At 39.3% G+C, this 27090-nt stretch overlaps 1 protein-coding gene across 7 annotated transcripts in view; it reads right to left on the bottom strand.

The window, feature by feature from the left end:
• NCALD (neurocalcin delta) overlaps positions 1-27090 on the bottom strand; it is a 370293-nt gene that overhangs the window by 166449 nt on the left and 176754 nt on the right. For all 7 annotated transcript variants that reach the window (XM_038555233.1, XM_038555230.1, XM_038555228.1 and 4 more), the window contains exon 3: positions 3643-3690. The gene's annotated coding sequence lies outside the window, so the exon portion shown is untranslated. The remainder of the gene's footprint in view (positions 1-3642; positions 3691-27090) is intronic.

The raw sequence follows: 27090 nt of genomic DNA on the forward strand, positions 1-27090 counted from the left end.
GACTGAATTTAAAAAGATACATATTAAGACACCAAACACTCTCAAAAATGGAAAAAAATTAAGTCATGAAATGTTGAAAAATGAGATCAGATCATTTAAACTTCTATTTTACTTTTTTTTTTAAGATTTTATTTATTCATGAGAGACACGGGAGGGTGGGGGGGGCAGAGACACAGGCAGAGGGAGAAGCAGGCTCCCTGCAGGGAACCCGACCTGGGACTCGATCCTGGGTCTGCAGGGCCACACCCTGGGCTGAAGTCAGCGCTAAACCGCTGAGCCACCTGGGCTGCCCTAATTTAAACTTTTATAATGACAATTCTTAAAATGCAGAAATGTTGTTAAAAATTTGTCCAAATTTCCTCACCGCTAATAAAAAAGAAAACATTCGTTAGGAAAATGTGATGCATTTATGATTGATCTCCAAATATATTTTCCTGGCTCCTTCATCTTGAATAATTGTAACTCTCATTTGATAACTTTGAGGAATATTTTTAAACTTTGAAGAGTATTTTTAAACATAATTTTGTATGTGGGGGTAGGGGTGTGGGGATGAAATTTATTTATTTACATCAAGCTTGTGGTTTGCTTGAAAACAAGAAGCCAGTATTTCTGGTTTGCTCTCCTCGTCTTTAGTTTGCTCATATATACCCAGCTGCCTGGATCTGTTTCAAAACTCTCCCATTGTAGTGGATATACTCTAAGGTGATCCCCAACAAGTTAGGCCTTAGTATGGTCCTCTCCTCTTGAGTACAGGCACAACCTGTGACTTATTCCTAGTCAATAGAATAGAGCAAAGCCAATGGGAGAGTCACTCCCTAGATAAATTGCATTATGCAAATTTCCATCTTAGCAGACTGGAATAAAAGATTCTCCTGCTGGCTTGGAAGTTAGCTACCATGTTGTGACAGGGCCTGTGAGAGACCAGCAGCCACATGGCCAGGAACTGTGAGTAACACTTAGGGGATGAGAGCACCCAGGTGACAGCCAAGCAAGAAAACAGGGGACTTCAGTCCAACAACCTTAACTGAATTTCACCAACAACCACATGAATTGTAAGAAAAAAGTTCCCAAGGGGACCATAGCACAGCCAACATCTTGATTATACTCTATGAGGCTCAAAGCAGAGGATCCAGCTAAGGTGCATCCAGATTCCTGATCCAAAGAAATGGTGGGATAATAATTATGTGTTGTCCTAAGCCACTGAATTTGTGGTAATTTGTTATGCAATATGTAACTCATGCACAAGTCATAATCTACTTTGAGCTCCAAAAACTGTTATTCTTACAAGAAAAGGTTTGTATTGCCAATTGTTATTTTCTTCCTCCATTTGAGAATAACAGAGATACAGTAGAATGTTTTATAGATATGTACACCTTTATCTAATTCAAAACTTTAGTGCAAAATATAATTCTCTATGTATGATTCTCAAAATATGAATTAATTAAATTCAGCACTTTTCAAAATCTACTATTTTGGTACTTGGAAAGTGGAGACTGTACCTCCAAACCAGTTTTTTTTTTTTTTAATGTGCACACTTCCTTATTTTTTAAAATAAACGTTTTATTACTTTAAACTTGCAGAATTATTACTATATGGAGAGCCCTTGTATATCCCAACCCAGGTTCCATCATTTACATCTTACATTAGTATGGGGCATTTTTCACAATTAATTAACTAACATTGATATATTTTATTTAGCTAAACTCTATAGTTTATTCAGATTTCCTAATGTCCTTTTTCTGTTCCAGGATCCCATCCAGAATCCTGTATTACAAACTAATGGTCTTGTCTCCTTAGGCTTCTTTTGGTTATGACTGCTAATATATATATTTTTTTAAGATTTTATTTATTTATTTATTCATGTGAGACACAGAGAGAGGTAGAGACATAGGCAGAGGGAGAAGCAGGCTCCCTGCAAGGAGTCTGATATGGGATTCAATCCCAGGACCCTGGGATCATGACCTGAGCCAAAGGCAGATGCTCAACCACTGAGCCACCCAGGCATCTGAGACTATTAATATTTTTAATGACCTTGATAGTTTTGAGGAATAGTGATCAGGTATTTTGTAGGAGGTACCTATATTGAATTTTGTCTTAGGAAAAAAATAAAAAGAAATTTGTCTTAGGTTTTTCTCATGACAAGAGTGGGGTAATATGTTTTGGGGAAGAGGACCAGATACCTATTATCAAGATGACATATTATTGCGAATGTGAATCTGGATGATCTGGCTTGAGGTAGTGTTCGTCAGGTTTCTCGATGGTAGGGGACTCTATTTTTTTTCTTCCCCTCCCTTTTCTACTGTACTCTCTGGAAGAAAATCACTATGTGCAGCCCCTATGGGGAGTTATGCTTTTCTTCCTGGAAAACAGAGTATCTACGTAGAGTATTTGGAATTCTTCAGCATGGAAGATTTGTCTATTCTCCTCATATATTTATCCGATTACTTACATCTGAATATATATTTATTTTATGCTTTGGGTTATACCATTACTTTTTTTGTTGCTCAAATTGTTCCAGCTTTGGCAATTAGGAGCATTTTTAGTTGGCTCCTGTATCCTCATGACACACTTTGTGTTACACCATTGTGAGGTGGGGTTTTTTTGTTTTGTTTTGTTTTTCATTTTTCTTTTAGCACTACCTTACTTTCTGGCACTATACACTCCAGACTCATTTTGCATATTTCTTGCCCCAGTCCTAAATTAGCCATTTCTCCAAGAAGCCTTCCTTTTATTGGAAAATAGTATTAAAACCAAGATTTGTGTGGTAGGTATGTTTATTGCTACTAAAGTGTCATTGCTCCTGGGCCAAACCAGTTTTTCATTCTCTAAACACAGGACCTTAGAATGTTCCTATACATGCTTATTCAACAAACATTTTTACAAAGATTACTATGTGTCAGGCATTATTTTAAGCATTTTGCAAATATTAACTCATTAAATCCTTGTAATAATCTCTTAACAACAATAGATAGGTAGTATTATTAAATCCATTTTATGAATGGAAAAACTAGGATACTACGAGGTTTAAACATGAGGCCAAAGTTATACAGCTAGCGAGTGACAGAACCAGGAACTGACCCAAAGCATCTCGCTCCAGATTTGGAGGAATAACCGGCATACCACATTGCCTCACAGTGGTGAGGACCTCACAAAGCAGAAAATTAATGAATTAATGAATCCACCCACATTCATTCTCCAACAAATATCCATTATGTGCCCATTAGGTGCTAAATTCTGTGCTAGATGTTAATTGGCTTAATGCCATTTGAGATACTTTCTTGGGCTACGGCCCAATTTAAAATGAAGGAAGAGGCTGTTGCAATGTGCCCCTTGAGAGGACTCTGGCAGCTACATGGGATGAAGATGGTGAAATGAAACCACTCCACTCAGGGACTGCACATACACTTATTCAAGGGTGGGAGGCAGTGCCTTCTTTATTTCCTACCTTTATCTTATCCTTTTCACAAATGTAAAGGAGTTTATTATCTTTTCCTATATATGAAATGCCCAGTCATTATGCAACTGTTCACTGATAAAATATTTGAAAATACAATATTTGAAACTGTCTTTTGTGAAAATCATTGAACAAAACAGAGATTTCCATTTACATCTGACTGAAAAAAAATTTAAATATACACTTACCTTATGACTATCACAGGGGGTAGTTCCCAGAGACCAAGCTAAGATAATCTAAAAGGAAACAGACAAAATAACCACGCTGAATGCAAATATCTTCAAGGATTACAACATCATTTATCCCCACATATTTAGTGGCAGAGCTCTGTGAAGCTTCCCCTGACTCGGCTTTTGTTGTTAATAACACATTTTGGGAACAGGAGGGCAGGTGGGATGGAGATGGATTTGGAAGAAAGGACTCTCCTAGAAAAAGAAAGCAGAGGCTGATACAATGAGAACTCTTGCATTGATCTCTTTCTGATATTTATAAATCCTTGCAAGAGGATATGGACTCAAGAGAACAGATAGTCAAGAATATGGGCCTTCATTTTCAGGTCAGAGCAAGCATCAAATGAGTCACCTTCCAGATGTACCAAAGGTTAGGTACATTCCAAAAAGAATTAGCAAGCACAGTGCCTTAATGCAACAATAAGAAATCACAATAAAATAGGTCAATAAGTGGAATAATATATTGATTAGATTCATAGATCAGAGGAAAGGGATAACCAAAGGGTTTAGCCTGTGAAGAGCTAACTCAGTTCAGCTGAGTGGGTTTGATTGAGAAGACTTCAAGGAAGGGGTGTGATCTACTGAATCCCATTGCCAATGGATATGGGAGAGGGGTGGTCTCTCAGATTTTATTTCTGACATTTACAACCTCTCTCTGAGAAAAAAAAAATGCATTTTGGTACCAGTCTAGACAATCTTACTAGTCTATCTAATATAGTTTCAAAACTATCAATAGGGTCAAAGCCCTCTTGAGAAATATGTAGAAAACAAAAGTCCCAACTCACATGATTGAATTCTTAATATCCAAGTATCATTTTTATCAGGAATAAAATATCAATAAATGTGCAATTGTTTGGGTTTCTAAATAGCCTCCCTTTTAAATTTAAAATATTGTAATAATTCAAGGAAAAGGTGTTAGAACTGACATGTTAGAAGAGGTGTAACACTCTACCAATTTCTGTGTATTTGATGATACACCATCATTGCAAAATGTATCTCAGTCAATGTACCAAGGACTCATATTCCTCCAAGCATTTAACACAGTATTGAATATACTTAAAGCAGAACTAGGAGTTTCACCAAAGAGGTAATAAATTTGCCCCTTCGAACATAGAATAGGGACAATATATTTCAGTGGTTAGGACCTCAGGCAAGTTATTGAGCCCCTGGATATTCCACAAATAATAGTTATTATGTTATTTTTAGTTCCAGCAACATAAGAATTCTGATCTAAGATATATTCTTAATGTTTTTCTTGTAATAACCTATATATTTTAATAATATAGATGTTTAGAAGAGATTTTGCTTAATGAAATGTAATCTTTCTAAGAATGATTTTTTTTAACTGTAAAAAAATTTATGAAATGGTTTTTATACATTTTCATTTACCTCATAGCTACTTTGTTGAAATACAAACAGATTACAACTTGAAAAGTGGTATTTTACAGTTTTTCATTGTTAGGATGTGGAATCTAGTCAAAGTTAATTCACAGTGTTTTACATTTTAAAATATAGTTAACTCCATTTAGACTTTCAGATTTTACTGAAACAACAACAACAACAACAAAGTTGTTAAAATGGCAAGGTAAATAAATGAGCAGTTACTAGAGCTGACCTGACATAGGACCACAGCAGCTTTCATTAGTATCAGAGTGGACAGGCCATTAAAGACCAAGCTCGTTGGCGGCATCTAAGTCAGCTGGACTTGGAAGAGGCGAGAACATCACTTGAAGGGTATTAAAAGCTCTTTCTGTTCTGTATGCCCCCAGACAAGTTTCATGATCTGCCCAAAGGAGTACATTGAAACATAGCCTGTCTTGCCTATTTTTTTTCTCAGAGATTGATAAGATAATGATGGAGGTGGGGTGAGTGGTGTGTGAATGTAGATAAGAATGCAGGTAAATAATGAACAGGGTATAGAATCTATTTTTATATAATAGCAACTTTCATTGAAACATACACATAAAGGAAATTTTGTAGATTACATATATATCTTGATAATTTAAATGATCACTTCAGGGGAACAAGGAGATAGGTAGAAAGAACAGAAGGGAAGTCAAGAATTCTGAGGTCTAGCCCCAGCCTGGTCATAGTTAGCAGTGGGCTAACTTTTGTGTAGTCACTTACCATCTCTAGACCTCTTTTACAGAAAAGTCCATGCCTTACTTGAAGATACCTTTCTGACATCTGTTTCAAGTTGGTCCTTACTTTTAAGAACTCTATCAGAGTGCTTGCTTTGGCAGCACATATGCTAAGATCTCTATCAGGAAGTTTATGGTTTACAAGCAAATAAATACAGCTGTGGCCAAATCTGCCTTTTCAGAAGCATAGCTTTTTTAGTGGTGTCAGTGCTTAAAATAGTTACTTTATATATCTTGGGTTGCATATACAAATTTCAAGGTTTATGATATGAAAGTCTGAGAACATTCAGATAAAAACTGCTTTGAAATGTTTTAAATTTTGTATGAAGATACTGTTTAGTTACCAAAACCAGTATTTCTACCTATCCTATCCATCAGCCATAACATGTATTCATGCTAATGATGAATAGAATGGTTTCTCGTCTCAGTATTGATATCTAGTTTTTCGGGTGCCAAAACATAGCATTTTTACAGAGCAGTATATTGTGACAAGAACTTGTAAATAGAATCAACAGCTCTTTACATTTACATTTTCATTTTATTTAATAAACCTTGTAATTTGAATATCAGAATCCAACCCTAACTCTCCTCAGGAAATGGAAAAGGCTTAATATTTATTCATCTGGAAAAAAATTGTGCCATGCTCCAAAACCCAATTAAACTAGAAACAGATGAGATTCATCCTCTCAGGGGCACTTAGAATAGCTAAATATATTCACAACACAGTTGATCATTTATAAACACAGCTACCATCGCAAGCAGAGAGTCATGTCCATGACAGTCCATTCATGGTCTAAAGTGAAAGGACATGAATTCTGCTAGGGTGGAGGCCACCTCTAAACATCATGGAATCAATACTGCTCTGTTTTACAAAATGGTTAATAAAAATATTTTAAAACATTCTATTCTCTTGTTTTCTGCTTTTAGACTGAGGACTCAAGTGAGGATTAATCTAGTTCTCTCCATGTCAGTAAATATGGAAATCAAGAATGGAGGGAATAGGCTTAATAGGATTCTAGTTTCCATTAAGGGATCATTGCTACTGCCCTTGTTCCTCATATCACAACTTCGCTTATGCTAGGTGCTGTCCTAAGCTGCTTTCACATGGTATGATTCATTCTGATGCTATGATTCTGTGACTCAAGTTGTGAGGAATGGATAGTTTTTCTCATTTCCTTCTTAAAGCTGGTCTTAAATTCAGAAAGCATGTTATGACAAAGAAAAAGCAACAGTAACAAAAAGAAACCAAATTCACTCCAGGGAAGGGAGATTGGATAAATAAGGGTTAAACAAATGTCTTTTTTAGCCAATTGAGCAGTCAGCAACATTAACAGAGAACCTACAAGGACAGAGCCCACATTGAATTTTCCCCTTTGTCCAGGCCTCCTGCAATGCCCTGTTTGGAAGAATGGCAGGCTGGGTCATAAGTAGAAAAATACAATCATCCAATAGCCATACTATGTGTTTATCTATTCCTTTAACAAACATTTACAGAGCACCCACCACGAAGCAGGGGCTAGGAGGTAGAAATGAATGATATGACTTCAACATTAAGATGCTCACTCCTAGAGGGGAGAAGCCAGCTAGTCACTCATGACAGACAAGTAAACAAAATAATCAAAATGTGAACCGTTGAATGAAAGACTCACATAAACTTGAATAGCTGATCTGAGCGTCCTTCCCTTTCCCTTCTGACATTTTTTCTCATTAGCACATGGTCATTAGCACCATCGTCATTTGATGTCATATATTTATTTATTTTGGTTGTCTATCTCCTTCCACTAGAAAGTGAAGGCATAGGATTTCTTTGGTTCACTCAGGTAAACCAGCCCCCAGAACAGAAATTAACAACTAGTAGGTGTTCAATAAACATTTATAAATGAATGTATAAGAAAGTAATCATTATAGAAGCCATTCAAAAGATGATTATTTGGAAAGATGGGTGGAAATTATGTTGGTTATTACAGAAGGCAATTACATTTTTGACAAAGCAGAAGCTGAAAGTTAGTCAAGAGAAATCTGCTGAATAAGTCCTCAGGGACACCTAGCCATAGGTCCACGGAGTACAGGTAGTTTTGTCTGCCCAGTGTCCTGATCTCATCGGACTGTCTCCCAGTTTGCCAATGCCAAACACCTATTCCTCTGACTATGGGGAGAGCCCAAACCAAGCTAGGCCAACTGGTTCTCCCTCCTGGGCAATGGCAGCTGTGCTATCAAGAGCAGCAGCATCTCAGAAGGGTGGTTTACGTGTTCCTGCTTCTGAGACCCCCAATTACTTTGGTTCCTGTCTTCCCCAAAACCTGTTTGGTCAGCTCTTCCCTCAGCTCTTTAAGCTATTAATAGCCTTCCAATAAACTTTCTTTTTTCCCCTGGCTCTTAAAGTCTCAGTTTATTTCTGATGAGTATATTCAAAGCTCTCTGTGACCACAGGAGCTGATTCAAAGATGACTGTGGTTTGGAAAGACTCAGAGTAAAGAATTTTTTCTGAGCACTAACCATGTGCAGGTACTGAGCTAAGCTCTTTATAGGAGTTACCCAATTTAATCTTTACAACTATCTCCATGAGTACCTATTCCCATTTTAAAACCAAGCCAAGCTCCCACTGTATACCAAGTGGCTGAGTCAGCATTTGACTGTAAAGACCACAAACTTAACAGCTCTCCACTCTCCTCCTGGGAAACACAATTTCAAGTGTGTGGTAAATAATAAGAAATGTCATTGGTGTCATGGTCAAGTTAATGAGTTAAGGTTAGGGATTCAGTGGAAATGGGTATCCTTAGGAATGGATGGAGTTAAGTGTAGTGGCCCTAGCTTCTAGCTTCCATGCTTATAATTCAGGATTCTCACATTCTGATTGTGTTATGATTTTTTTTTCCTTGTGCCATGTGAAGAATTAAGGAGAGTTTCCTAGTGAGAACTGTTAAAACAGGTGTCTGGAACACGTGGTTCCAAAGTCTGAAAAATGCCTTAGCATAATTGCATATTTTTATTAATTAACACCAGATATATTTATACATGGAAGTGACTGTAAATCATATAAATACATCTAATTCACCTTCCTCTTAGACTGATCCTAAAGATGCCTCTGGCTACACCAGTGTTTTCATACTAAAGGATAAATGCAAAGTGGAGAGACAATGCTCTTAACCAATTGTAGTCAAAATTTCCTTCTCCTTAAAATCTCATAAGAACATTTGGCCACGTGGGCCAAAAGGTAAGGTTCTGAGCTTCTGAGCTCACAGTGCATCTGACCCTGTGCTTTCCCCTCCTCCAAGTCTATTTTATCCCCATGATCAGAGTGTCCTCTTCTTCCCACATCACACCAAATAGGAAGCCAAAAAGGGTTCATGTTTCCGGTTTAATAGGTCAGAAGAAGTCTGGTCTTCTGATCCAGATTCATCAAAATGTGCTGCCTCCCTCAGGGAACATAATAGAAACTGTGCAGCAGGATGAGTTAACATCATTCATCCCACTGGAGCTTTTATGAAGTCTTGGCTCCACACTATCTCCTCAAGACAGAGATCAAAATAGCGACATCCAAACCATCCTTCATTGGTACCAGTGTGTGGGGGTTAGAAGTGAACATATCTCTCTGTAACCCAGATAACAATTCCCTTGGTCATTACTTTGACTTTTTCAACTCCAGTGAAGGAGTGACATTGTTGCTCTGGCAGTCTCTATTTGTTTCTATTGTACAGCAAGTACAACTCCTTTTTGGGGGATTTCACCAGTGATTTTGCCTTCCGAACTAGAAACTACTTATTGGTGTCATATAACGAGGAGGAGACGACTGTGTCCCCAACACCACTATTTCTGGCATTGCTGAGTCTGAGGCCAGCCTGGACTGTTCTACCAAATTTCTTTGTGGACCACAAGGTCATATGGCCTATGGCAGATGATTATCTGTATTCCAAGGACCAGTGGACAAGCAAAGTCCATCCCAAGGTGAAAATTGCTGCCCAGTGGTGATTTGAACTTTGCATAAGAACCTGGTTGATGACATGCAACAGTCACTTATCTTTTGTCGGGGTGCAAAACTAAGACTTCTCCAATGGAGGAGGGTCAGGCCTTTGTTCTCAAGGCTGACCAGGTCATGTTGGCAGCCCTGAAGCAACCCTGAAGTGAAGAGTGTGTATCTGAAGTCAGACACTCTACCAGAAAAAATTCAAGGAAATGCAGTGGGAAGCAAAAGAAATCTGGACTCAGGACTCTAATAAAACATATGCATGACTTTATGTCCTGGGTTGTGAAATAATCACAGACATTATTCAGTAAGCAATATGAACATGTGTGACTTTTCTTGTAGCAGATGCCTCAGGTTACAATCAGGTCTCTCTTCGTCTCTTCAATCAATAACCTTCCTTTTCCCTTCTCTTCTCTTCTCTTTTCTTTCTTCTTTATCTTCTCTTCTCTTCTCTCTCTTCTCTTTCCTTCCTTCCTTTCTCCTTTTTTTTTCTTTCTCTCTTTCTCTATTCTCTTCCTTCTTCTTCCTCCTGTGTCTTTCATTTTCCTGGTGGCACAACTACTCTCATTTACAGGTATAGGCATGTCCCAGACATCATGCAAAGCACTTCGCATACATCGCCACTTCTACTGCACATTAACAATCTCAAAAAGGAGAAATTGTTGCTATTTTACTGTGAAGAATGCAGATTTGAGGAGGTGACAACTGTATTAATGGGCTGTGATCCCATATCTGTCTCATTCACAGCCCAGACCTGTTCCATTAGGAACACTGGCATCTTTCTCTTGATAAACAGTCATCATAGAGTCTTCACTGCACACTATCTACCATTTAAGAAGAGATTTTTCTGTACGTCTTGCCTTTGGCACCTGGCTCACCTTCTGCCTGACCTTCTGCTTGCAACTACAGCCAGAAGGTGGATGGAGGGCAGTGCAGATTCCTCTTGAGCTGCCAGTGTCCTCTTAGTCATGCCCTTGGTTATCTTCTGGCTTTCTGCCCCCAGGCATTCTCCAATGCTACAAGGACCTAGAGTCTGCAGGTGCAGCCAGGAAGCACAGGGAGAAAAGCCCAGAGATGGTTCTTGGCCAGTGGAAATTGGGAGTTGATAAACACACTGCTGCCCTCTAGATACAACTCCAGAATGGGAGACATTCTAAAATAATCACACCCCTTTTTGCCTTCTTAAATCCATACTTCAAAATTTGCTTCTCAGGAGAAATCAGTCTAAGACATCTTCCAATAACCTTTTTTTTTAATTTTTATTTATTTATGATAGTCACACAGAGAGAGAGAGAGAGGCAGAGACATAGGCAGAGGGAGAAGCAGGCTCCATGCACCGGGAGCCCGACATGGGATTCGATCCCGGGTCTCCAGGATCGTGCCCTGGGCCAAAGGCAGGCACCAAACCGCTGCGCCACCCAGGGATCCCTCCAATAACCTTTTTAATTCCATTTGCCTTGTTAACAGACATTTTGCTTCAATGTGTGTGCATTTTCTATGGCTGTCAAGTTTCTCATATGAAGAACTTTCTACTTTTCTTCACCATTAACCAGTTATTTCCTTTAACCACAGGCTTCTCTAAAGAAAAGGGTGCAAGAGAAAAAAGTAAGCTAAAAATCTCTCTCTCTTCCTTTGCTCAGAGTCCTGAAGTCTGGCTTCAAAGCTCCACTAATGGGAAAGCTCATCATAACTATTGACGCTAATGACCTCTGGCTTTGTTGGGGTGGGGAACAGACATCTGAGCATAGTATTTTAAAACAAAACTTAAATGACAATAAGGTAACAAGTTAACTAGTTAGAAGATATTATTTTGCTATCAGATATTTAGGCATAAGTCATAAGCAGTTCATATAAATGACTCGTTACTTTTACACAAAAAAATATGTAGAATGTTTTCCCCTTGACATTTATTTTCTATTAACTAGAAACAGCACCAACAGCAATAGTTTTTCTTCCATCACGCCCACACATATACACATCTTGGTCCTCACATCTGCTAAAAATCAAAGATTCTGGATCTCCTTCCACTGCAGGCAGAGACACTCTTGTTTCTATCTTCACCCTGATTCAGGACCATTTGTGATAAGCCCTTCAAATATGTCCATGTCCTAATCTCCAGAACCTGTAAATGCTACCTCATACAGCAAATGGAACAACACCAATATGATTAAATTAAGGATCTTGAGGTTGGGAGATTATCCTGGATTTTTGTGGCATTTTGTTACAGCAGCCATAGGAAACTGATACAACCATCTTCTCACCCTGACACTTCTTTTCTATGCTGATCTCACCACCACCCACCTTTGCTCCACATTATATCTAAATGAGGGATTTGGGAGTAGGTCTCTCTTCATCAACTCTGAACAACTTGCCCTGGGTGTTGGAGACCTCAAGGGACCAGAAGCTCTGTAGCATGAGGATAGGAAATGCTTGTGTGCAAGGGGTAGGATGTGCAGAAACAATTTAGGACAGCAGTAAGGGCTACAGAAAAGAATTTAGGAGTTAGCAGCATATAGGTGATGGTTAAAGTCAAACCATAACTAGACCATGTAAACACATGATAGTGACCTTGACTGAACTAGAAAGTGGATCAAGGGGATTTAGTTTGCAAATGATAAGCCTATCAGAGATACCATAGAAAGTTAAGAGAAAATGTGGTCTAAATATAATTTTTTAAAATTTATTTTGAGCTGAAATACAATCTCAGATCATGAAGAGGATTCTATCTTGTTCAGAGAGAACAAAAAAAAGCTCTTGAGTTCTATATTAGGCACATAAAGCCTCAAAAAAAAAGCTCTTGAGTTCTATATTAGGCACAGAGATACAAAAATAGTCAATAGTTCCTGCCCTTAAGGAGATTACAGATAATTTCATTATAATGTAATGTGTGGTGTGATAACTGTGTCAACAAGGGTACTTTGGGGGCACAGTGGACGGGACAGTTAGTCAAAAGGATGGACTGAGGAAAACTTTCCCTGGGAATACAGGGGAGCATTCATGGTAGAGGAAATAGCACAGAGTCTTGCGGGGGGGGGGGGGGGGGGGGGTGGCGGAGTTAAATCAATATGATTGGATGAGTTCCTCCAGGAAGATTATGCATAGTGATAAGAACAGAGGAGCAAGGACAGAACGCTGGAGAGGAATAAGAGTTAATAAGAAGGCAAAGGAAAAGAAGCCTACAAATCAGTCCAAAAAAGACCAAGAGGGTCAGGAGGGATGTCAAGAGAAAATGGTGTCATGGAATCCAAGAGGGTAGAGAGCTTTGAGAAGAAGGGAGTTGAGTGAAGATGAGTCCTAACAAGGTCAAGAGAAAACCAGAAGTTTTTTCAGAGCAGGTACATTAGATGATGAGAGTAAAAACCAGATAGCAAAGGGTTAGAAGAAAATGGGAGCAAAGTGGAAGCAACATGTTGAGACTGCACTTTCAAGTATCTTGGTTGACGAGGGCATGGGAACCATGCCTACTTGTGAGGTTTTTAAACTTTAGAGACAAAAATAGGCTTTACAAAGCTGCCACTAAAATGAAGAGATAAGATTTAAATACACAATGAGAAAAAAAGAATCAATTTGAATCTTTCTCCTCAAACTTAAGATAAAACTAAAGTGCAAGTATCACAACAAGAACGGGGGAAGAAGAAAAATATTTTAAAAATAAGAGACTATATATAAAAAGAACTTGTCAAAGAAGTTTCAAATTAAAGATCCCAAGAAGAATAAAGATCTGGAAGCAAATGAATGAGAAAAATGGTGGGGGGAGGAGGGAAGAGTTAAAGATGCTTAGACCAAATGAGTGGATTCCACATCAAAGAAGGAAACTCAATAATTACACAGAATTTTACAAAAACTACAAGGTAAAAAAAGTAAAAGTAGGTGAAGAATTTCAGACTTTGTTATTATAAAGTAGGAGATAAAGGACTATTCCAAAACCAAACTGGGTCCAAAACCACGGTCACCCTGAATTTGGCAAATATGCCCTGAGCACTGATGTAGGAGGACAGGATCACATTTACTTGATAGTAATAAACACAAAAATAAAAAATTTACTCAAGAATGACATTAAAACGTTCTTTTTATGAAACCAAGTGGCAAGATAAGATTTTTCTGGATCTAGTATAAAACTAAAGAGTTTAAAGTTTACAACAGAATTCAAATAATTAAAATGATAGAGGAAAATAAAGAAGAAGAAAAGAATGATTGATGTGTCAAATGCTATTGCAAAGTCCAGTAGTATGAGTCCTGAGAAGTGATCATCAAGAGGTGACTGATGACCTTGACATAAGGTTGTAGGAGTTTTCAAGTCACACATATTTAGAGAATATTATGAAGAAAAGATCTAAATTGTAACATCAGAATGGGCAGGCAAACAACATGATCCAACTCAGTCCTGTCATTTCTATTTATTTTTTAATAACATTCAACAGACAAAGAAATAATGGTAAAAATTTGCAAGTAGCAATAGAAACATGCAATAAGTAATTGCATCCTGGAAATGTCTGAATAATGACAATAACCTTTAGCGCATCCTTAAGCCTGAAGCTGAGGTCAGACTTTCACCCCATAGATCCTCAGTAATTACACGGTGACCACCCACGTCTATCTGGCCGTGGCTAAGGGCTAGGTCAACCCTGTATTCATGTTTGCATGTCAAATAATTAACTCTTGCCTTGTCCTTATTCATTCAAAGGATGGAGTAAAATGTGTATGAGATATCATTATTAAACATCTTGTTAAACCTGGTATCTATCAGTATGTGGATCTGATCAAGATTTGCACATAGTGGGAGAAAGGCAAGCTTTCTTTCTTTCCCTGATGCCAGAAGAAAAAATCTGTAATTGAGTGCCAGGTCATTGATTGGCTGTCAATAAATGTTCTATGAATTAATGAAGGATTAAGAAATAGGAGTGCAGCAATAATCAGCATAAGTGTAATATAATGATATGCAATGTAAATTACCATAATTGAATAAAGGTCTTTCCCACAGTTTTGGTGAGGGATGGACAGCTCCTTACCTGGACTCAATATTCCTTTTTTGCAGTGTCAGAGAAGCTCATGGATTCAGATTAATTGAAAGGGAAAAAAAGACATCTTAATTGATGAGAAATACAGACTAGTTTTAATGAGGCATGCCTTTGTAAGTCACACAGAAACTAAATGCACACAAATCAGTGGCAAGCATTACTAAATAGGTTGTCTTCCCAACCCTTTCAATGACTTAGATAATGGTTGTTTTTAATTAATTATCTTTATTGCAAGTAGGAATTTTTAAAAGCTATAAATAACTTTTCTCCCTTAGCACCATTCCAGTTGACAGAAAAATTTGCTTAGTAAATCCCTTCTTCTTAGTAAAAAAATAAACTTCTGTTCAACCTTGTCTAAATAGTTACAAATTCTGATAAAAATTAAATTGAGTGTAATTATCACTACAGAGCATTACTGTCACATTGTATTAACAAACCTGGTGGAGAGAAACCAACACTGTGGAATACTTACCATTTGGCAAGTATTTTCCATTTGATAAGGTCATTTGATCTTCATGACAACACCATGAGGCGGCTACCATCATCCCCATTTTACTGATGCTGAAACTGAGACTCAGAGAAGTAAAATAGTGGCCTTAACATCAGACAGGTAGAAAGTGACAGTGGCTAACGTGATTCTAGGACAGTCTTACTTGAAAGCCCATAAGTGTTTTCCTCATCATATTGTTTTTTAAAAAAATACCCAATTCTCTGGGAGCCAACTCAGTGCAGAAGTGGAGCTTCTAGGAGAGTGGTAGTCAGCACGTGCTTAGTACTATTTTTGATCACTTAATATTCTTTTCAAGGTTGAAGTTGTGCTCTTTGAAAACTTATTGATACCAGAGCCCAGATTTTGTTGCATTTGCATTTTTGTAGATTTTTGTAGATTTTGTTGCATTTGCAATTTTAAGAGGAAGAGTACCTGGATGAGTGTTCTGGAGTTGGCATGTTGAAAATGAATCTCAAATATTTTTAGAAAATGAATTAAGGCAGAGTCACAGGAAAATCAGTTGCCTTGGGTAGCAATAGAAGGAATTGGGTTAGATATTAAGGAGAACCTCCTGACACTAAGACAAGATAAGCTCTGAAATGAACCAAGGACATTTAATGGAACCCTTGTGTGAAGATTATATATATATATATATATATATATATATATATATATATATATATATACACACACAATCAATAATCCACCATCGTCGTAGGAAGTGTATATGGAAGCAAAAGCCTAGTCGATTTTAAATGACTCCAACATGTCCCCCTCAAATGTTGACCCTACTGGTGAAAATGCAAATTGTTCTGAGCTGTTTTATGTGATGGTCAGCCAGTGCAGCCATAAGGAGAGACACAAGAGAAGTTCGAGAAGACAGAAGTTTATTATACTCACAGGTCCCAGGGACAAGAGGCATACCATGCCATACAGGGCCATGTGGGGAAGCTGCAAGTGGTCAATAGGCAGAAAACAAGAGTCAAGGGAGAGTCTAGGCCACAGTCTTTACTGGGGCTTCCATGGGAAAGACAAGGCAGGGCAGAGGAAACAGTTGGCCAATTTAAATAACTCCAATGGGCTTGGGGCTATAGTGGTGGTCTCTCACTGTTTGATACTGGGACCCGGTGTGAGTGAGGGCAAGGGAAAAGTTGGCTTGGTGTGAATGAGCCAGATGGAGGAAGTGTGGCTCTGGATTGGTTAGTTTTCTTAACAAGGGCATGCTGCCCCTGAGTCCTTTGCTATCTCTAAGAATTGGATAGCCCAGGGAGGGGCACTGTCTTCCCAGCCAGAAAGGTTTCAAAATATCATAATACATAGGAAATTAAAAATACAACCCATACACAAATACACTGAAAATTAGCACCAAACAGTAGAATCTAGATAGAGCCCCAGCATCTGTTTAACCTTCAGTATGACAGCCCTTTTCTCCCCCAGAGCCTAGGCAAACAGCAGTAGGCAGAGCTGGTTTGGGGAAACTCAGAGAGCAAACATAGTATAATGACCACAGCTGAAAGGCCAACAGACAATCCAAACCCAGACAAGCTCTGGGTTTGGACAAATGATAACATAAAGCATCACAACATACTGGATAAACTGTACGAAGCTAATTGTTTGGCTGCTGAATGGAAAACACACAACAAGGCCAAATTGTCTGGAAGTTAAAGGCACATCACACAGAACAGCTAAATCCACCATTGCCACAGAGAACACAGTTGGATGCACCCGGAGGCTTCTGAATAGAACCCACTGCCAATGCTATACATACTTTACAATAAAATTAAGGATGTTTATAAATGTGTTTTTAAGAAGAGAAGTGCCAACTTTTTACCAACAAATAAAGCCAACACACTTAAGATTTTAATCTAGTCTGAAATAACAAATATAATGGAGAAATTCTACTGGAGAAATTCCCTTCTGTAGTGTAGGTTATAATACATTTTAAACCTCAAAATTAGCCTATGCTTCTCTTTTATCAGAAATATAATGTTCATTCATTTACTATCTATAAGAGCTAATGTTTATGATTATTCTGATGTATAACATAAACTTATAAGCCAGATTGCAAAAATAGCATCTGCATCCTTCCCACTGATATGACAAACAAGAGCTCACACTGGGCATTTCGTGGTGCACTTGCCATGTGCATGCACCTGCAAAGATGCTTACCAGCAAGCAGGGATGACATGTTGACATGGAGTGTTGACATCATCATTTCAGCCTAACTGCAGCAACTTCTGAAGTAAATCATTGTCTGATGTCAACTCTTTTACAGTCATTAATATATCACAAGCACCAGTCAAATCATTTCAAGTGAGGCAAAGATATATTTCTTTTTACGTCAGGACAACCCCACGTAGGAAGTGATAAATCATTATTTATTTCCTTTTTCTTTTCTCCCCAGACATCTCAAGTCATGAGCTTGGGAGGGAATTTAGTTAGCCATCTCCTGAATGAGTCATCTGTTGGATATGGTTGTCTTCACAGCACACGCTTTGTGGTGGTGGAATTCCAGTTTGGATGAAAACTACATTTGAAAACAAGCAAATGCTTTACACAAAGGGGAACAAAAAGGAGAGGCCCCACCTCTCACTCAACATCATTCATTTCAAACACTGCAAATAACTTACCTGAAGACTAGGGAAAGACCCACTGTCAGCACTATAATTCATGTTCTGACTACGTACATGTGAAATCATATGAGCCAATGAGGAGAGGCAGATGCACTCAAAACCAAAGTCAACCCATTTGCTGCTGGCCTCCTGTTAATCAAAGAATTTTACTGAAAAGCTATCAGTGTCGATCCTGACAAGTTTAGCAACAAAAACCTTATGAAGGTAAGCATATTAAGCAATTTCAAGCATGTATGACCTATGCTTGCCTGTAAGCACCACATAGTCCAATATGAAAGACAAAATCCAAACAAGGAGAGTGTGAAAAATGCTATTAGAGGTATGATTTATATACCATAGGAACATAAGAGATGGACAACCTCTCTCTGGTATTTTGGAGAATCATAAGAAAAATACAACAAAAAAACTACCAACATTTACTGAGAACTGACTTTGGGTCAGGCATGATTCCAATGCTTTATGTGTTTTACCTAACTTAATCCTTATAACTCAATGAGATAGAAAATAATAAAGTACAGCATTCATTAAACATTACTGTGTGTGAGGCCTTGCTCTAACAGCTTTTTCTTTAATAAACTCATTTAATCATCACAGCAGATCTGTACAGATCCTTTTGACCTCCATTTTCCAGATGGAGAAACTGAGGCACTGAGTGGTCCATTAATTTTCTCAAGGTCATATTAGGAGGTGGTGAAGCCAACATTTGAAACCAGGCAATCTGGCTCTCCCACCTCCATGCTTAACCACTAATACACAGCCTCACTCCCTTACCATCCCATAGTTACAGGTAAAGAAATTAAGATCCAACTGATGAGTGGCTGGATTAGATAGGAAGTGTAAATGGTCTAACTGCAGAGCCTGCCCTCCCAAGTGCTAGCTCATGGAAAGAGGCATCTGAGCTGAGCCTGAAGAATGAGAATTTCACAAGGTCAAGAGAAAGGGTAAAGATGTTCTCAGGAGGGAAAAGTATATGCAGAGAGTTCGTGGAGAGTATCGTGGAGAGTTCTGACATTCAGAAGTGGTCTGAAATGGCTCAGTAACTACGATGGGGTTGCCCCACTGATCTGTTCTTGAAGGGGGTGTCTCAAAAAAGACTCCATACTAGAGAGAAATGGGCACTAGGAAAGAAGAACATCCCTGCCATCAACAAAGGTGGCCATCCTGAAACTTCACCAACAAACAGCTGCTGTTGTTTTTTTATAAATTCAACTTTCAACATAATCCAAAGTGCTAGAAAACACTCATTTCCTATTTGCAGGAGGTTTTGCAGAGCTGATTATGAATAAAAAGCATCATGCCCTGTTTCTTTTATCAGGAACCTCACTGACAGAGTCATTTACTTTTTATGAAGACAAATGAATATGAGTATTCTGATTAGAAGCAAAATGACATCGGGTCATGAACCAGACTCTGGACATAACATCTGGGACACAACTGCTGTTAGAGGAGGAAGCTGAAGATGCAGCATACTTCAGAGATACCAGTGTTAGGCACATTTGGTGAATCCAGTCGACAGAAGCAATTCGTCCTGTGTTGCTAGACTCTAATAGTGAGCATTAGTCTATCCTTCTCAGCAACTTGACATTGATATCATTATCCTTCATAAGGGAAGACAGTCACCTTGGGGTGGAAGTGGGGGTGACCATGTATTGGATATGCAAGGTGGCTTCCAGTCAGATAATTTCCTCTGACAACTCTACCCACCCACAACATTTTTTGAGAGATTTTTTTCATCATAGGCCAGGCTGCTTTGTAGCTAATTGAACTTGAGACAAGTGTGTGCCCCCAAAGCAGTTTTTACAGGCTGTCCTATGAGTACCCTACCCAATATTGGAGTGTGACACCATCAGACTTTTTCTGTAAGAGTTTAAATGCAAGACATAAAAAATAGTAAACCATAGAGTGGCAAAAAAGCAGGAAGACAGATGAGTAAACTAATATCAAGAAATAGCAGGCACGATGATTGATTTGGGTGGTGAGGAGCAGAATGAAGTTGACAACAAGCAGTCTCTCTCCATTTAAAGAAAGAATTACTTACTAGCAATAATGGCACGTGCCAGCTTTCCTCCTGCCCCCATCCAGATCTACCCCTTTCCTTCTAGGCCCCAGGAGGCTGACCTCTACAGATTGTATCACCTTACATTCCTTTGCTCTCTGGCTTCCTATTGAGCTGTGCCAAGTGGAAACATAGCAGGAGATCAAAAGATGGGAAGAGAAAGAATTTGGGAGTATTTCTTCCCTTTTCCCTCCCTGCCCAGCATCATGCTTCTGACAGTGACTCTGTCCTTCTACAAGGACAATGGCCCTTTCCCTATCTCCAATACTTGCCAGCTCTAGCTTTCATCCTTTGGACTCCAGAGTGATTCTCACTATTGTCATTCCTGACTGCTTCAGCACCCACTTTGGCTCCTCTGCTCCTGCCCACACATCTGTAAACAACCCCTTCTTTGAATTATCTTTCAAATCCCAGTCTGGGAGCCTTTTTTCCCTTTGGGGCTGTTTTGGGGAAAAACACAAAATAGAGAGCAATGAGACAAGAATAAGTGTAATGAAGTCTGCTAAGAGGGTCTTTACTCCTCCCTGCTCCTTTGTTAAATAAATCCTTTCACCTGAGGTAACCTGTGTAGATATGGAGAGCCTCAGTAATCTATGGGGGAGTCAGGGAGTCACCTACAAGCCTTTCCTCATTATGACATTCGTTCAACCAGTGATTTTCTTATACAAGCATCTATTGAGACTCTACTAGGTGCCAGGCATCATGTGAGGCTCTGGGGATCAAGGGAAAACAAAATAGGCAGTCTTTGCCCTCATGGATCTTAAAATGATCGGGAAAGTAGGGAGGGTAGGGGTTGGAATAGGGAATGGAGCAGACAGTGAACAAATAATCACGTAAATAAGCTTATAATTACAAACTTTGACAAAGAGTCAAAGGAAAATTGAAAGCTAAGAGAATAATTGGAAGTCTTATTTAGAACATCAATTCTGTTTAATGACTGGAGTTGTTATTGGTCAAACTACCCATCTTATGGATGAAGAGACTGATAAAAAGTGAATATGGAGAAGATTGTGACATAAGCATGTTTAGGTAAAAATGCCTGGGATGATAGGGCAAAGCCATGTGACCTCCAACACTTCTTTTGCTACCGAGAACAGATGAGGCTGGGGTTTGTTTGTTTTTTTTTTTTTTTTTTAATTTTTATTTATTTATGATAGTCACAGAGAGAGAGAGAGGGGCAGAGACACAGGTAGAGGGAGAAGCAGGCTCCATGCACCAGGAGCCCGACGTGGGATTCGATCCCGGGTCTCCAGGATCGCGCCCTGGGCCAAAGGCAGGCGCCAAACCACTGCGCCACCCAGGGATCCCGAGGCTGGGTTTTGATAAGTATGTTATGTGGAGGACAAGTATTATGGTGGCCCTGTCAGTACAGACACTGTCCTCAATCCCTGCTTCCAAAATTTCCTGTCTCCAGAAAATGTGACTTTGGAGAAGAATTTTATTGTTTGAAGAAGTATGAAACGAGGCCCAAAGGGGTGCCAGTCATCTTCTTTGTTCAATTTGGGGAAAAGTTCTCATCATTATCCTTTTTCTGACAGCACAAAGCATTTAGAAGTACCTCTCAGAAGCTGTTCCACCTTACCCAACATTATCTCCTCAATACTGCATTGCTCCCTCAGGGTATGAGTGCTCTGAGTTAATCGGGTGTCAAAACTTCTTTTTTTCAAAGATTTATTTATTTATTTGACAGAAACTGCACACACACAAGTGGGTAAAGAGGCAGGAGGAGAGAATCTCAAGCAGGTTCTCTGCTGAGTGGAGAGCCTGACATCAGGCTTGATCCTAAGATCCTGAGCCAACCAAGAGTTGGACACTCAACCAACTAAGCCATGCAGGCACCCTGGCCGGTCAAAGCTTCTGAGGAAAAAAGAGGAGGAAGGTCCTCCTCTTACTTTGTTTTGTTCTCCAATGTCTTAGATAACTAGTAGTGAAGATATATCTCCAGTTTGCCTTCTCATATGATAATCCATTAGGGACAAAAGAATATTGTATTTTGGGGGGTCTTATTTCGGGAATGGGACAATTTACAACCTTTGATGTTTTTTATACAATATTCATATACTATTCAGTGAATAATTACTGAGTTCCTATTACCTATAAGACATTGTGCTAGTCTCAGGGGATATAGTAATAAGCTAGACCTACATAATCCTTGCCTTTAAGGGACTTCTAGTGTGGCCAGAAAGACAGATAATTAGCAAGTAATTGCAAAAAATTATAGTGTCACATAGGATACTTATAAGGCACTTAATAAAGACTAGAAAAGTCATGGAAATCTTTCTCAAGAAAATTGTGACTTTAAGTTAATTACTTAAAGGGTGAATAGTAACTGAAGAGAAAGCTGTAGTGGATGAGGGATTGGGACTGTTCTAGGAGAAAGAAACAGCTTCATGTGCAAAGGTACTGAGGTGAGAGACAGGTGCAGAGGGATGCTGACTGAAGGCTCCTATGGCTATAGGAAGGGATGTAAGAAAAAGAGAGATGGGAGATGAGGCTGAAGCTGTCACATTTGGTTGGGTCATGATCACACTTGGAGGCCAAGTAAAAGGTGCTTAAGGTTACCAGGAGTCCCTTGAAGAGTACTAAGCAAGAAAATACATGATTAAGTTTATGTTTTGGAAAGATCATATTGACTAAATGTGAGATAAGGACTAGAGGGTTCCAGGACTGGAGGTGAAGGATTGTTTAGGGAAGATGTGGCAACAATCCTTATGGGAGACGATGCTGGCCTAGACCAGAATACTGACTCAACATCCAAAGCCTCACACATGGTCGAGCATGAGCCAAGCTTGGCTGAACAAGTTGGCAGGACTTAGGTAGAATGGATGGACACAGAAGGTGAATGAAGAGCCTCAAGGATGACCCATGTCTCTCACCTGGTGAATAGTGCTGCCAGACTTAGAAAGAGTAGGTTGACTGGACAAGAAGGAAAAATCATGAATAGAATTTTAGTTATGAAGAATTAGAGATGATTTCAAGGTATCCAAGTAAGGACATTTAGTAAGCAGTTGAATAAACCCCTCTGGGCACCAAGAGAGAGATCTGGCTAGACCTAAGGATGGAAGTCTTTAGATATAGATAATAATTAAAGCCATGGCTATAGCAATTGTTCAGGGAGAGGGTAGTGAGATGAGAACAGAGCCTGAGGGAGAACACTGAAGAACATTTAGTGAGTTAAAAAAGGAAAATGAAAAAAATAAAAATAAAAATAAAAAAATAAAAAAGGAAAAGAGCCCAGAAAAGACTATCTAGAGAGAATGGGAAGTATGGACAGAGGCCTGTAGGTACCAGGCTGCCCGTAGGTAGGTCCGGGCTCCACTAGTAAATGATACAACCTTAAGCATTTTATTTAACTTCTCTGCACCTCAGTTTCCCTCGTTTTAAAATGGTGATAATAACATCTATAGAATCCACTTCATAGAGCTGTTCTGAGGATTACATGACTAAATATTTATAAAGTGCTTACAAGAGGTCATGGCACTTACCAAGTGCCCATCAGGTGTTAAATATCATTAACTGTGCCTTACAGAGGAAACTTGTAGAGATTGCAACAATTTGCAGAGTTCATTCAGCTTGCCAGCAGTGAGGTGTCCCAAGCAATGGAAGGTATAAAGAATGGATTTCTTACTACCAATCTTGTATTAACTACTTCCATTCATAGCTACCCTCAAATAAAACTGTATGGGACTAAAACTTTTATTTAGCAAAGAGCTTTCATTGCCTTTCATTTTCCTAGCAACCCTATGAGCAAGAAGGTTTGTTTCCTCATCCAGGAGAACAAGAAGATTACCCAAAGGAATACAGAATGTAAGAAGTGGAATCAAGGTTTGAACCCCAGTTTTCTGGCTCAAGGTTCACTAATTGTTACAAATCAGGTTCCTTTCTTCCCCTGCTTGGATATTATATTTGGAGGTCCTGTCCCAGTAGCACTCCAAAATGTTTCCATTCAGTTTTGAGATGGTTCTCATCTGCAACAACTCCTTCTACTAGCTAGCACCATTAGAGAGCCCTTTGGGTTGAGTAATTTAGTACATAAGTATTATTATTACTACAGCACTCTTGTTTCAGACTTCCCATCTATCTGACGGTAAGCTCCAATGGTCAATCCACATTTGGAAAGCATTAAAGAGCTGATTGAACTATGAGTTATAGAATATCCCTCTTTCACCTCCATTATTTCAATGAACTGATAGAAAAAAAATGAAGGCAATCAAAATAGAGCAGAGGGTTGCATTTTGTATTCTTCTGCATTTCAACTTAATGTAAGAAAATACAACTTGTTATTATACATGTGTGCATGTGCGTGCTCAACTGAATGATTCCTATGTCTTGGGTTCAGATCAAAAATAGTGATGTTGTGTATTCAGAACTCTGAAGAGGAAGATGACTTCTTCAAATACATCTGTGTTTATAGATGCAATATTGAGTCAGAAAGGGTTATTCTGCAGCTCACATCATGTTCCAACAACCAGCCAGACCGCAAAGTGAGTCACCACGCCATCAGGCACTTCCTCAGAGTTCCTCCACTCAGTTATCTCCGGGCAACAAGGGGCTCTGAGCAGCACGTAATTAAAGCCAGAGTAGCTGAAGAGGGAGAGAAGGCTGATCATTAAGGTGTCAAGAAAGAGTCAGGTGGGAATGATGATAGATTGAAAACATGCATTTAGCCTTACTCTCTCCCCAAACCCCATGAAAATGACAGTAAAAGGATTTTATTACAGGCATAAACCCACAAGGACAAAGAAAATATGAAAAGAAACAAAAGCAATAAAATTTTGGAAGCTGGAAAGCAGATGGGCAAGTGGTAACTGACTCAACAAACCTGAAAATATGAATCCTAAGGCAGCAGTGGGAAAGACAAGAAGCAACTAGATTTACATAATCCCCCAAATGGCTCAGGAATTGGCAGGACCAGGTATTTCTGGAAGAAAAAGTTGATATTGGGGCTAAAAGCAAGAGGATTAACTGAGAGTCTCCTTAAAAGATTGTCAGATCCCCAGATACACTTCCTATGCAGCAGGATAACTGTATATTCTAAATTTCATTATCTTCTCAATTCCTCATCCCTCCCTTTGGCATGTGGTTTTGTAGGTCCTAGAAACAAAAACTACATCTCTGCCTCACTAATGTTGTGTTTGGCCAACACAACAAGTTCTGAGTCTAGGCCTTAAAAGTCATTGTGTGCTTCCACTTGTCCCTGTTATAGCTCTGCCCGTGGGCAGACTCTGCCCCCAGGAACTGCTGGTCCGAGAAGAATGAAAGACATACACAACAGACCTGCACTAAGCCCACAGCCAAGTCCAGCTGACCTGCAGTCACATGAGCTAAAAGTGCTTGTTGCTCTGATATGCCATCGATATTTTGTGGTTATTTGTTGCACAGCATAGTTGACTGAGATGCAGTAGATCAGACAAGTGGAATGCTGCCTTCACAAAACTAAAGTATGTGGTATTTGGCTTTGGAACAGGTCACAGGTGGTATATACATAAATAAATATATTTTTATATGGCAATATATATTTTTGAAAGGCTAAAAAATGAAGGAAAATACTATAAAAGACGAAAAAAATGGTGTCCCATATTTTGTAATGCAAAACATTTTGTATAATTGTAACCTATGGTAACTTGGAAGACAGAAAATCTACCTAAAGAACTCAGAGCTTTGAGGAAGGAGGTTTCCAGGTAGAATAATGACAAAGAGGACTAGAGCATCTTTAGCAACCTTAGGCCAAAGTGCATAAGGAGTGGGTACAGATGCAAGGATTTAGAAGGGAGACTGTGCTCCATGGATGAATGGCAGGTGGAACCCTAGAGGTCCAGCTCTGGGATGGACCCAGAGTGCAAGACTGAGTGCAGACCTCAAACTCCTACCTCTCTCCGCTGGGGCTTTGATGGTGTTTCCCAGCTTGATTTGGAAGCATCTATGTTTGAAAAGACTCCTGTGCCTGCCACTGGGCATGACTGGAGGGTATTAGATCTGGGGACCCCTAAAGCACATTATTCATATCATAGTTTCACATTTCTCCTGGTGCCTGGTACTCAGCAAAAGTTGCCTAACAAATAAATAAATGATCTTAAGTCACTTAACCCCCCTGACTTCAATTCTCTTGGTCTGTTCCAATGTCAGTTTTCCACGATGGATATTTGTCCTAATTCTCAAGCTATCGCGAGGACTGGGAACTTCCGGGATCTGTTTGTTCAGCTTTAGACTGTCCCTCAGGCACCTGCCATAGGAACCAAGACATCCACCTCCTCCATGCCAAATCCCTGCTTCTCCCAAAGTCAAGGCACCACAGCCACGCTTGACTAAACAAGAGAGAAGAGAAAGAAATTTAGTTTATGTATTGTTTAAAGACCATAGTTCTATTTCAGCTACCAAGGATTTTCTTTCTTTCTTTCTTTCTTTCTTTCTTTCTTTCTTTCTTTCTTTCTTTCTTTCTTTTTTTTCTTTTCTTTTCTTTCTTTCTTTCTTTCTTTCTTTCTTTCTTTCTTTCTTTTTTTCTTTCCTTCCTTCCTTCCTTCCTTTCTTTCTTTCTTTCTCTTTCTTTCTTTCTTTCTTTCTTTCTTTCTCTTTTCTTTTTTTTGGATCATTACACCAAAAAAGAGCAAGTTCTTCAGAGGGCAGCATTAGATCCAAGTGCTTCTTAGCATCCCCAGAAGATTGTGGGCAGGAGACAAATAGGAAATGGCTGCTGTGTGGATCCAGGAGCAAAGCCCAGACAGCTGTCCCTCATGGTCCTCCAGCCCCAGGCGCTGTGGGCACTAGCTGTTGTCCATGAAAGCTACACCAGACTCCAGGTCTGTAAAAGGAAACTACTAAAAAAGCTCACATCTTCACGTGCTCATCTCTTCTGCATCATATGCTCATCACACTAGACCAGCGGAAAATCGACCGGGCTTACAAACTGCTTCTCTTTTCCCAGCTCTGGTGTCTCTTTCTGATTCCAGCATCTCTCTTTCTCTGTGGCCTCAGTCTGCTTGGTGGGCAGAACCGCACTTCACGTTACCTGCTGGTTTCCTGGGCTGCAGGCACAGGGCAGAGCCACGCAGGCAATGCCAATCAGACACACTTCAGTCTCATTCCAAGAGAACCTGTCCCAGTGTT

The sequence above is a fragment of the Canis lupus genome, chromosome 13 (genome assembly GCF_011100685.1).
Source record: "Canis lupus familiaris isolate Mischka breed German Shepherd chromosome 13, alternate assembly UU_Cfam_GSD_1.0, whole genome shotgun sequence".
Taxonomy (NCBI): domain Eukaryota; kingdom Metazoa; phylum Chordata; class Mammalia; order Carnivora; family Canidae; genus Canis; species Canis lupus.